Source organism: Microcebus murinus, chromosome 17 (assembly GCF_040939455.1).
Source record: "Microcebus murinus isolate Inina chromosome 17, M.murinus_Inina_mat1.0, whole genome shotgun sequence".
NCBI classification, from domain to species: domain Eukaryota; kingdom Metazoa; phylum Chordata; class Mammalia; order Primates; family Cheirogaleidae; genus Microcebus; species Microcebus murinus.
The window spans coordinates 58,075,893-58,089,582 of record NC_134120.1 but is presented as its reverse complement, the minus strand read 5'-3'; the positions used below and the strand labels follow the sequence as shown (position 1 = coordinate 58,089,582).

General features: G+C 39.1%; 2 protein-coding genes across 3 annotated transcripts in view; both read right to left on the bottom strand.

Moving 5' to 3' along the window:
• Window positions 1-13,690, bottom strand: part of SPIRE1 (spire type actin nucleation factor 1) — a 182,625-nt gene that overhangs the window by 137,787 nt on the left and 31,148 nt on the right. The gene's annotated exons all lie outside the window — the stretch shown is intronic.
• LOC142861589 (small integral membrane protein 30-like) overlaps window positions 1-13,690 on the bottom strand; it is a 32,716-nt gene extending 19,026 nt beyond the window's left edge. Inside the window, exon 1 of the mRNA XM_075993702.1 lies at window positions 1-13,690. This exon is cut by the window's left edge and continues 19,026 nt beyond it. The gene's annotated coding sequence lies outside the window, so the exon portion shown is untranslated.

Genomic DNA, 13,690 nt, shown 5'->3' with positions numbered 1-13,690 from the left:
AGTATGTTTACACATGGAATATTATGCAGCCATTAAATATAATGAGTGTTGTGTGCCTGTAATCCTGGTTACTTAGGAGGCTGAGGTGGGAAGATCATTTGAGCTCAGGAGTTTGAGGCTACAGTAAGGTATGACCAGGCCACTGTACTCCAGCCTGAGCAACAGAGCAACATCCCATCACACACATACACAAAAAGATGCTGAAATATATTTGGTAACTGTTCATTAAAACAAGTACTTATTGAGCATCTACTATTGTACTAATCTAGGCAGGTGAAAAAATTAGGTTACAAACCAGTATGTCCACCTGTGATAAAATTCTTAGAAAAAACCATACACAGGCTGGCCTGGTGGCTCACACCTGCAATCCTAGCACTCTGGGAGGCCAAAGAGGGGAGGAATGCTTGAGGTCAAGGGGTTCATGATCAACCTGAGCAAGAGTGAGATCCCATCTCTACAAAAAATAGAAAAATCAGTCTGTAGTCGCAGCTACTCAGGAGGCAGGAGAATCATGAGGTTGCAGTGAGCTATAGTGATGCCACTGCACTCTAGCCAGGGCAACAGAGTGAGATCCTGTCAGAAAGAAAGAAAAGAAAGGGAAAAAATAAAAGAAAGGGAAGAAAAAGAGAAAGAAAACATATACCTTTCCATAAGAAAAAAGACAAGAATATAAAATGCTAACAGATATTATTGGTTGGGGAATGGAATTACAGGTGATATATATTTTTTGAATTTTCTAACCTTTCCCTCTTATTATAAAAATTAGTACAGTTAATCCTTGAACAAGATGGGTTTGAACTGCACAGATCCACTTATAATGCAGATTTTTTTTGTAATAAGTTACAGCAAGTGTGCCTGACTCTCCTGCCTCCCTGTCCACTTCTGCCCTCCCTAAGACAGCAAGACCAACTGCTCTTCTTCCTCAGTCTCTCTGCCTATTCGACATGAAGATGATAAGGATGATGGCCTTTATGATGATCTACTTCCACTTAATGAGTATAACTATATTTTCTCTTCCTTAGGATTCTCTTAATGACATTTTTCTTTAGCTTACTTTATTGTAAGATTATAGTATATAATACATATTACATTAAAAATATGTGTTAATCAACTGTTTATGTCATTGGTAAAGGTTCTAGTCAATAGCAGGCTATTAGTAGTTAAGTTTGGGGGGAGTCAAAAGTTACACCTGGATTTTCAACCATGCAGCAAGGTCACCAACCTTAACCTCTACATTGTTCAGAGTCAATTGTATGGACAATCCAAAGTAGATTAGAATTCTTTTCTAGGGCCAAGTGCTATTAAAAGAAAACTATAACATGTGGCTCATCCACCAGAAGGTATGGCCAATGGCAGACATCTAAAGTTGTGTCTGTGTTTTTTAAGCAATTATTCAACAAACCTTTATTAAGTGCCTGCTTTGTAACAGGTACCAAAATATGGATAGAAAATAAATCAGAAACAGTTCTTGCCCTCACATAGTAAAGTGGAACAGACAAATACATAAACAGAAAGTGTGATGTGGTGAGGTAACTGTTAACAGAGATATCACAAAGTGCTATGGAAGCACTGACAGAGACCTTTAGCATTTTAGAAGCTGCTCTTTATTAATATCTGCCTCATATATGCCAGGGAGTCACATTTATCCTACATCATCTTGACCTATTTGCCACAAAAAAGGGGGTACGGGGAATTGGGAGAGACTCTACACCCATGATACAAACTAGGTTTACAATGTAGTATTGATGTACTAAACCTGCTTTACAAGGAGCCCATTGTGGGAACTACACAATGACCAGACCAGAAGACACTGATAATTATCAGATGGTCTACTCCTGTTTTTTAGCACTCTGGGTTGTCAAGGGCAGATATGCAATCAGATCTGACTGTATGTGAATAGAGTTTTCAAGTAGAGCCACATAGCTAGAAAAGAGGAACCCATACATCACCCATCTTTTAGTGAAAGAAGACAAAAATGAAGGGCAAAATAAAAGCCAAGAAAGAGGGCTAAAGTCTACTCTTGTTTCATCTGTCAAATAAACCAAGACAATTAATCTTCCCCTCTGCTTTCTTCTTAATAACTCTTTACAAACTCTTGAAACATTTGCTTTAGTTTCCTACACTTATTTTGCCCTTTTCATTTCAGACATTTTCTCTTTCACCATACTATTTCCAATTTTCCTTTAACCATGATAGGAATAATCAAATATAAAATATCAATCTGGTCACTCTGAGTATTTAAACCTTTACAGAAACTTAGGAAAAAATATCTTCCCTAAAAAGCTAAAAGAAGGATTAGAAACATTCTGACAGTCTAGACCACATAAGTAATTGTAATTTGGGTTATTACCTATGCCAGATATTCACTGTGAAATTTTGTTAGAAGGAGAAATCTGTGGCTCATATAAAATGCTCATAATAAAATAATATTTTAATGACTGTGGCATTGGACCTAATTTAAAAATACTGTTTTGTTCACACATGGCTAATCTTAATATTTAAAATGACTGTGTCTATTATATATCATTTATAAATAAAATTAAATTTAAAAATGGCTGTGTCAACTCACAAAATACATAGGTGGGGGACCTTTGTAATTAATCTTACAATGATTCATTACATGTTCATAAGAAGTCACTGTAGATATGAGAACATATAAGCTGTAGCCACATACTGCCCTGCTGACCGCTTTCCTGCTTCTTCCTCCACCTTAAGAATGAGCAACCTCCTCAAAAGCCCAGCACCCTGTTATTTTCATTCTGGCCAATCATACTTCTTGATACATGCCTTCCTGTCTCTCTTCCTTTGCTACTTTAAACCCTAAGCACCCCATTTCGTTATCCTTTACCTCAAAACCTTTATTTGTTTCATTTTTACAACTTCTCTCTAGCCTCTCTCTATATACACACACACAACTACTCTCAACAATCTGGCTTATATACAACCCCTAAAGTTGAAAGAAAGCCCAGCCATTCTGGCCACCTCTCTTTTCTGGGCAAGTAGTGGAGCAAGCCTGAAGGGGAACTAGACAGGCTCCAGTGGGTCAGGCTGGAGAATCGAAGTCTGTGGTGGAGAGCAGCAATTAGGTTCTGCTTAACCCTGTGGGCATGCGCTAAACGGGTATAAGCCCGACAGCTTTCCTATGCCTAGTGAGTGTCAACAACTAAGGGAGGCTGTAGTTTTACTTTACTATCTCTGTGCCTGCCACTTCTGAACATTTGCCAAATTAATGGTTTTATCTCATGGCCCCTGAAATAGTTAAACAACTTCAAAGGAATGTTTGCAAGAAGGAATAATTTACACAGTAATGATTTGCTAAGAATTAAACACTAACAGCCTTACTTCTGTTCTCTTACACTACAAGTGTGGTCTCCATTGGGTTTTTAGAGCTGCCCAAACTGCCTAAAATAGCTGCTTAATTTCTTTGCTCCACTTTTCAGAGACATAATTAAATATGTAGGCTAGAGGAAGAAAAGAGTGGAATCAAATGGCTCAGATGCCCACATGACTGCATAGCTGGGTGTGTAGGCCCGTTGCTTGCCCCAGCGCACCCCACCCGCTCATGTCTAGATATAGGGCTGAGGAAAACCATCGAAGATGTGGGTGAGCAGACAGCTGGGAGTGTACTGATCAGGGATGCATGTGCAGAGGCGGCAGAGAGTTCACATACTTTGGATTTTTACACAAGGGACTAGCTTGAGTCACCAAACCAAAGGGTATATAATCTTTGACATTTAGAAGTTTTGAAATATATAATGTAGGAAAATGAGGAAATATTTATATATTTACTCCTAACACTTTTCTTGTTTTTGTTTGGTATAATTACATCTTCCTAAATAAACACATTTTTAAACCAAATTAGAAAAGCACAACAATTATAAGTTATATCATATCTAAAATTCACTTCAAATCATGTTGGAAGCAATGATTCTTTCAAGAATATTCCTAGTTTTTTATTAAAACAGTATTTTTGAATTCTGCCTAAGATCTCCTTTAGAAGCCATGTAGAATTCCATTACATTTTAATGATCATAGAGAATGAAAAAGTATATTTCTATCACCACTTACTTTCTGGCTGTATCTATTCCAACAAATCTTTAACATAAACCACTTGTTTATAATTTTTTTTTTCCTAATAACAGTGAAACTCCATCAAGCCAAATTAACACCAATTAAAGAAAAGTTTAAATGTTATTAATACAATCTGTTTTAATGACTTCTTTGGATTACTCTTGAGACTTTTCTGTAAGTTTTAAATTACATCAAAATGAAAACTTTCCAAAAAACTTAAATGGTAGGGATATTTATTGGCTCCATGAGAAAGCATGCAGCCCTGATTGTCACTGGCAACCATCTACAATCTCAAGAGGAAGCAGCTTTAGGATGAAGCTCAACTGTAGGCTAGAAAGCAGAAAGAATCTGAGTATTTGACAAGATCACTGAGCTGCTATATAAAGCCAACCCTGAAGCCCGCCCCTCTTGGAGTTCCAGCTTTTGAGCGAATTTCCTTGTCATTTAAGTCAGTTTAGGTTTTTTGTAACTTTCTGTTTTGATATATTTTTTTTTTTTTTGAGACAAGAGTCTTGCTCTGTCGCCCCAGGCAAAGTGCAGTGGCATCATCATAGCTCACTGCAACCTCCAACTCCTGGGCTCAAGCAATTCTCCTGCCTCAGCCTCTGGAATAGCTGGGACTACAGGCATGCATCATGATGCCTGGCTAATTTTTTCTATTTTTTTGTAGAGACGAAGTCTCACCCTTGCTCAAGCTGGTCTCGAACTCCAGAGCTCAAGTGCTCCTCCCCCCTTGGCTTCCCAGAGTGCTAGGATTACAGGTGTAAGCTGCCTCACCCAGCCTGTTTTAATATAATTTTAAACTTAAGTCTCAAAAATATCCTAAGAATTCCTATATATCCTTTACCCAGATTTAACAATAGTTAACATTTTGCCTCATTTGCTTTATTCACATATTCTCTCTCTTGCTTGCTCGCTCTCTCACTTGCTCGCACACACATTTTGAAACCATTTGAGAGTAAGTTATACACATCATGCCTATTTCTACTCCAAATACTGTGTTTACTGCTTAAAAATAAGGGCATGTCTTAGATGACCACAGTACAATTATCAAAATCAGGAAATTTGACATCGATACAATCTAATCCACAGTTTATGTTCAAATTTCAACACGTCCCCCAAAATATGTTCTTTGTACTACTTTTCCTAACCCAGAATCACCCACTGCATTTGTCGCCATGCTTCATTTGTCTCCTTTAATCTAGAACAGCTCTTCAGCCTTTGAATTTCATGACAGTAACACTTTTGAAGAGTAATAAGCCAAGTACTGGGTTCCCCTGGTATTTGGTTTGTCTCATGTTACTTGGATTATGCATACATGGCAAGAATACCTGAGGAGTGGTACTGTACCCCTTTCAGTGTGTCAGGAGGCACATGGTGTGGTTTGTGCCAACAATGGTGATGTCACCTTTGGTGACCAACTCTAAGGTGCCTCTGTGATTCCTCCTTCCTGGTGTCCATGCTGTGTGTGATCCCTCCCTTTGAGCGTAGGTGGGGCTGTGATGTGCTTCTAACCAATTAAATGCAGCAAAGGTGATGGGATGTTCAAGATTACAAGTACGTGATTATGTTATATAAGATATAGCTTCCACTGTGCTGGAGACTCCTCCCCCTTGCTGGCTGTAAGGAAGCAGGTGGCCACATTGGGGAACCCACAAGGAAGCAACTACGGACAGCCTCTAGGAGCTGAGGGCATCCTCCTAGCAAAAAAATGAAGCTGTCAGTCCTTCAACTACAAGGAACCAAATGTAGCCAACAAGCACATGAGCAGGAAGTGGATCCTTCCCCAGCTGAGCTTCCAAATCACCCAGCCCCAGCTGACACCTGGATTACAATCTTAGGAGACCCTGAACCAAGGTCCCAGTAAGCCAGGCCCAGACTCCTGAGTCAAAGAAACTGTGAGATAATAAATGTGTGACTTTTTTAAGCTTCTAAATTTGTAGTAATATTATTACACAGCAATATAAAACCAATTTGGTCACTTAGTGTGGTTGTGCCAAATTACTCTAGTGTGCTATTTTTCCCTTTGAAACCAACAGATATTTAATGCAGAGCTCCTTTGAAACTGTTAACATCATGGTCCTCATCAAACTTTCAACTAGTTTTAATAGTCACTGATGATTCTTGCCTAAGTCAATTATTACTATGATGGTTGGAAAGTGACAATATTCTATCTATCACTCCTGCTATGTTTGTGAGTTGGCATTCTATAGTAAGAAAGAACTTTCCTTTCTCCCTCATTTATTTATTCATGTATTTAAATAGGCTCATGAATTTTGTTATTTTATTCAATTTTATTCAATAATAAATTTAACCCATAATCATTAGTTATTCTGATGCTCAACTATTCTCAGATTTGGCTGTTGGGAGGCCTTTCAAGCTTACTCCTGAGTCCTTTTGACATATCCTATAATTTTTTTAAACTGCTTTACTGATGTATAATTTACTTACCCTAAAATTCACCTATTTAAAGTGAACAATGATCTTTAGTAAATTTACAAAAGTATGTAACCATCACTACAACATAATTTTAGATTTTTTATTTTTTATCACTCCTAAAAGAAACTTCATGCCAATCTGCAGTCACTCTCCTTCTGATTCCCAGCTCCAGGAAATCACTCATCTACTTTCTGTCTCTACAGTTTTGGTTTTTCTGGATATTGCATATAAATGAAATCACATAGTAATGTGGTCCTTTGTGTCTGGATTTTTTCACATAGCATGTTTTGGGGGTTAGTCGATGTTGTAGCCTTTGTTCCTTGTTACCGGCATATAGTACTCATGGTATGGATGTGCTACCTCATCATGCTCTGAGCATGTCCTTATATCTGGCACAAAAAGATGTTCTGGCCTCATCTTGTCTTTTCTTTACCCCAGCCCTGAAATCAGCTACTTCCCCAGGGAGCCCTGGTTACTGTTAGCAGGGAAGGCTATTTAGAAACCAAGATCTGGGTATCTAGGTGTGCTCATTGTTACAGGGATGCCTTCCAGGCCCTTTCACAATGCGTGTGCCTATGTATTCATGTGCATATGTAAGTGTTTATATAAATATACACACACATATACATACATATCAACATGAAAGATTGAGTTACTTTTTGTTGCTTGCAGTTGAAAGCATTCTAACTGACAAAGACAGCAACATGAGAGATGAGATAAAAATCCCTCCCTTTCTCTAGTTAGGAAGGAAATGGCAGTAAAAAAACAGATCAAACTTTTAGTTTCATTCTGCTTTGCAGCTCTGAAAGATATAGCCAAAAGGCTCTGCTTGGGTCTTTTGACAAAAAAAAAAATCTTTTCCAAGCAATGATCCCAAATGCTTGATGTTAATTTCTTATTTTTACTCTTCTATCTAGAAATTTGCATACTAGGTACAGAACTATTTATTTCTGCTGAGTTGAGATACCACTGATACCACCACCAACATCTTTATCAATTCATGAGCAGCCAGTGAAGGAGACTCCTTAATCATATGAGTTCACTCTTTGTCATCCACACTAAGTAATCCACACAAATGACAGATAAAAATTTTTAAACATTTTTGAGACATGGCCATTCTGAAAAGAAGATCAATATGTCTGTGTCCAAGAAACAGAACAGGAAAATGCTGCAGTAAAAGGGCTAAACACATGGCCTCCCAGTTTCTGTATCCAGAAGCAGCCAGGAGGTGAGGACCCAGGCACAGGAGGAAACTTGGAATAAGGTCTACTGTGTAAGGCTGGGGCAAACCTTTCCTGCCATGAAATGAGGCTGCTGAAAGTTGCAAGCGCTCTGCAGGTTACAATTTGTAGTAAGCAACACTGCCTGCTCAGAGATTATATCTCTATCTGCAATTCTGTTGCAGGATAAGCACTCCAACCCACCAATATAAGATAAAGGTTATAAGAACTGTCAATGTCCTAGTTATGTATGAAATCCTTCTATGGATATTAGGAATTAAAGAACCCATTGATTTGGTGACCAGATCACAGTGTTCTGTGTCGTGAGAGTAAAGGAGAAAAAACTACTTGTTTTTTTCAGAGAAAAAGCAAGTGCAAAGGTGAGAGTAAAGGAGAAAAACCTATTTGTTTTTTCCAGAGAAAAAGCAAGTGCAAAGGCTGTGCAGTGGGAGAGTGCATAGGCGGTCCAAGAACATCAAACACTCAGCCTTAAAAAGGATATTCTGTCACATGCTTTAACATGGAAGAGCTTTGAGGACATTATGCTAAGTGACATAAGCAGACACAAAAAGACAAATATTATTGATTCCACTTATATGAGGTACCAAGAGTAGAGACAGAAAGAAGAATGGTGATTGCCAAGGGAACCGGGAAGGGGAATTGTTATTTAATGGGAAGAGAGGTTCAGTTTTGCAAAGTGAAAAGGTTCTGGATACCTGTTTCACAAGAACATACCATCGAACTGTACACTTGAATGATTAAGCAGGTAAATTTTGTTATGTGTTTTTTACCACAATTTTTAAAAAGAGAAATTTTCAACACCTTACTTGTTTGCTAACAAATCCTAGTGGAGGACAAAACTAATATCCAAACAACAAGCCAGCAATAAGAGGAAAACTCAGAAATGTGATTTAAAATACCTAATGCATTGCTGATTACTGAAATGAAGAGAACTATATGTAATAATACAATATTATCTGCTACTTAAATTACTCCTAGGTAAGAGAGAATTAAACATGTAATGGCACCCAAATAGACACCTATTGAGTACATATCAGTATCTGTATTGGTTAGAGTAGTACTAGCTGCTGTAATAAACACACCTCTCCAGAGGCTTCCAAATTCACTCAAGTGAGTGCTTATTACAGCTGGCAGGGCCCTGCACCACCCTGCTCTGTCTGACCTCTTTCACCATCTCCCCTGGCCAAAACTGGCCTCCTTGATGTTCTTGGACCATCCATACACCTTCCCACTGCATGGCCTTTGCACCTGCTTTTTCTTCTGCCTAGTTTACTCCCTCATCTCATTCAGATCTCTGCTCAAGTGTCACCTCAAATGAGAGGCCTTCACTTCTAAAATAAAATTGAAAAACAGAATTAGAGTGGACCCTCTCTTCTCTTTCCACCTCACCCCTGCCCAGTTATGCTCTCTCCCTTGCCCTCCTTTATTTTTCTTCACAGCACTTAATGTCATACAATATTTTATATACATTTAAATAAATGTACAAATGTATATTATCTGTAAGTACTAGAATGTAAACTCCATGCAAGCAGAGGTTTTTTGTCAGTTTTGTTTATTGATATACTTCCAATGCTTAGAGCCATTATATGGCACAGGTTAGGTGCTCTTTTTTGCACAAACAAGAAAAAGAAGGAAAAAAGAAAGGAAAAGAAAGGGGGGGAGAAAAGAAAAGAAAAAGAGAAAAAAGAAAAGAAGTTGTCTGACTGCTTATTTCTTAGGGCTACTCTCCTAGTCTAGCTTGTTTCCAAAGCTGCTTACCTTCCTAACACCACTAAATTATTTTCTCCCTTTAATTATCTAATTTCTATAATTAGCAATGCTAACATTCCCTTTTATTAGTACTATACATATAATTAAAAAGCTGACTTATTCTGGAAGCAAACAATAGAATAAAAGATAATTTGGTTATATGCTACTTGCTTTTTACTTAGTTTAATGTAAACAAACTTCAGAAAATATTTAAATAACCTGGGAAGTCATCTGATATAAGAACAGCACTGAATCTAACAGATGCATTACTTGACTTGTTGATTCATGGACTATTTTACACAAGAGTAAATTTCCTGGTTTCTAATTGCTTGAATAACTTGTGACAATCACAAGGTCCTGTTTTTAAAAAATGGATTGTGCTAAGTCAACAATATTCATGGAAAGACTTTAAAGGAAACAGCGGTTCATCTTCTTAGAATGGACTGTAATTGCTAACTTTCCCTCACATCTTCCATGTTTTTCTTTATAGTAGTCTTCAACAGACGCTTCCCATCTCAACCCTATTTTGATTTCCTCTCCTAGCTAAAAATCACTGATATCCCAGAGACTCAATTTTATGGGAATCAACTAACCCATAGTTCTTGAATTACTGCCAGGCACCTCAGGCAATGAGCCCAGTTATTTGGCCGCCTTGCCCCTCATCCAGCCTTAGTCATGGGACTGTGCTTGGATTCTGACAGCAGAATGGAGGAGATGGGTAGAGTTACTCATGACAAAGGAGAAAGCTAAATGTATGTTTCCATCGTTAGGGTGTGTGTGTACACCCACACAGTCTCTTTTACTGTTTTCTTATTACAAAAGCAAAACATATTCATTATAAATCTCAGAAAATACAAGCAATCTAAAAGAATACTAAAAAAATTTATCTCTGAGGCAATCACTGTTAACTGTTAAGACAATCACTCTATTTGTCCTTCAGATCATATTCTTTGTATATTTTTTATACAATTGGACCACACAGTACCTACTATTTTGTAATATGTTTATACTACAATGGACCACCTTTCCACATAATTCTATTCTATCAATTTTTTTTTTTTTGAGACAGAGTCTCACTCTGTTGCCCGGGCTAGAGTGCCATGGCGTCAATTTAGCTCACAGCAACCTCAAACTCCTGGGCTCAAGCAATCCTTCTACCTCAGCCTCCTGAGTAGCTGGGACTACAGGCATGCGCCACCATGCCTGGCTAATTTTTTTTATATGTATATTTTTAGTTGTCTAGCTAATTTCTTTCTATTTTTAGTAGAGACAGGGTCTCACTCTTGCTCAGGCTGGTCTCGAACTCCTGAGCGCAAAGGATCCGCCCACCTCTGCCTCCCAGAGTGCTAGGATTACAGGTGTGAGCCACCGCAGCCGGCCAATTTGTTTTTAATAATGTAGAGTCTTTTGTTGCACAGCAGACATTTAGGTAGTCTAACCTTCCTCTTATAAACAGTGCTGCAAATAAATATCTTCTTGCTACATTTTTGCACATATGCTTATTTTCTTTGGAAAAGGTCCTAGAAGTAAAATTACTGGATTAAGCCCATGTTCTTATCATCCATTTGGGGCATGAATTACCCAACTGCTCTCCGAAAGGTTAACTGCCATCTCTACTATTACCTTTGCATATGAAAATACAGATATATCCTCTGGTAATTGAGTTCCTCTATAACAAAGCTATACATTAAGGTGATGACAATTATAACAACAACAGTACCTGTCATTCTAGGAAATGCTATTCTACCTATTCTCTAATCCTTACATCAACCCAAGGAACAGGTATTAATATCCTTTGTCTTCAGACAAAGAAACTGAGGTTCAATAAGGTAATGAGTTATAAAGAAGCAAAATTGAGGATTAGTAATTAGTACTCTGGTATGACTCTAAAGCACTCAAATGGTATACAAGTATTTTAAAGATAACAGACCCAACTCTGGAGTGCATGGCATGCTAGAGAGCACATCCTGTTGGCCGCCGACAAACAAGCTGTCGCGTATTCAGGAATTTTGCCAGCTAGTTAGTTAAACCTCTGACAGCCTGAAAGTGGAAAGGTGGGAGTACTTGTACCACAGAAATTCGTGTTTGGGAGGTTTTTCTTGAGAGCCAGTTTCCCAACACACCAAATTCAAGTAATAACATTTGTCTTCAGTTTTCCTAGTCATTTTTCCTTGTCATTACCCTGATAAGAAAGGCTGGCTTGACATCTTTTCTTTCCCTAAACTGCCTCCTTTACTATGAAGGAGGAGCTAGGGAGGGTCTATTCTACTGGCAACCATCTGAGACCTATTTTGGGGAACTTCCATCTACAAGAGTCAAAAGGGTGCTCCCCTCCCCCTACTTTCCAGCATCTGCAGCCGCACCACCTTATTTGCTGTGAATGCACTCAGGCTGACATCATTTTTGTCTTATGCCCCCACTGACATAAATCAGCACAAAGCCACAAGCTCCCACTATCCACCTCCTGTAAGGCTATGCCTCTTCTACCCCCTCTTCCGTACCTATTGCCCATCCCTCCCCAACTCTCGAAAGGCTTCCAGTGTGCCCTCCAGAAGTAATAGTTCCCTACATCTTAGCTTCTCTCAAGGTTCCCCCCTTAGCTTCTTGCTCTACCCTAAGCCTGAATCTCCCCAGGTCAATGCTGCTCCTAGCTATTCTTTCTCTCATAATTCTCAAATCTTGGCCTGGAACTGGGGAAGAGGTCCTGCTCGTGCCTCAACATTCCCCCCGATCCTCCTCACAGCTCTCCAGCATGGAACCAGACCGTCTACATACTACACACCTACTACCCCTCTTATCGTTGTCATCAATGGCTCCCCAAGGCCCCCCTTCCTATTGCAAGAATGTTAGCTGCTGGTTTACTGTCACCCTCCTCTAATTCTTGGTAGTTTGAATATGCATGTGCAGGACCTTCCAACACGCTGGCCTCTCGCTTCTGTGAACTCCTCTATCTGATGACCTTGTCCTCCTCCAGGCCTCAGCCACTCACTGCCATGAGGACACCTTAGGCCTCCTCATTACCAGTAACTGCTACTTTCCACTACCTCCACTCCCCATCACAGATCCCTATTTCACTTTTCTCCACAGGACTTAGCACCTTTTAATGTTCTACAGTTTCCTTGTCTATTGTCTGCCTGTTCCTACTATACTAGAAACATTTGAGGACCAAGATTTTTGTCTGTTTTGTTCACTGGTGTATCCCAAATCCTAGAAGAGAGCCTGGACACAGCAGGTGCTCAATAAAGGTTGATTTGCTTTTTAAAGTCTCCTATTCAATAGCTTCTTCAAGGACTTGATAATCACACTCCTGGGTAATGCACGACTGCAATCTACTTTCTTCATTTAACAGAGTTATTCCCATAAACCTCTCTCCCCAGTGCCTACTTAGAATCTACTCCATTTCTTGAGAATATTCTTTTACTTTTTGGTCTCTAACCCAAGTCCCTCAACATGCTGTTTCTGACTTCCCACTAAGTCTCAGGATTTTTTAAGATAATTCAGGACTAAAACTTTTCAAGTCTCTTCAAATTTCTCATTGCTTAAACATTTCTATTCCTCCTTCTACCTACTTCTTTAACCAAATGTACAGAGCACCCGAAGTGTGGCTGTTTCTACTGGACAGTGCTGCTCTAGACCAGTTCCAAACAGAATCACTCTTTCCTCTCTAGAAGAAATTCTTCCTCTGGTTTTGTATTAATAAGCAGAAGACTGGGAAAGAAGGTGAGGGAATACAACATGCCATTAAAAACAGAAGCTAAACAAAATCTCTGCACTGCTTTGAAATTATCACTTTGATCTTTACATCAAATAAAAATTTTTTTTTTTTTTTTTTTTTTGAGACAGAGTCTCACTTTGTTGCCCAGGCTAGAGTGAGTGCCATGGCGTCAGCCTCGCTAACAGCAACCTCAATCTCCTGGGCTCAAGCGATCCTCCTGCCTCAGCCTCCCGAGTAGCTAGGACTACAGGCATGCGCCACCATGCCCGGCTAATTTTTTTTTTGTATATATATTTTTAGTTGGTCAATTAATTTCTCTCTATTTTTGGTAGAGACAGGGTCTCGCTCAGGCTGGTTTCGAACTCCTGACCTTGAGCAATCCGCCTGCCTCGGCCTCCCAAAGTGCTAGGATTACAGGCGTGAGCCACCGCGCCCGGCCGAAAATTTTAAGATAACATTTTTCAAAGACAAGAAA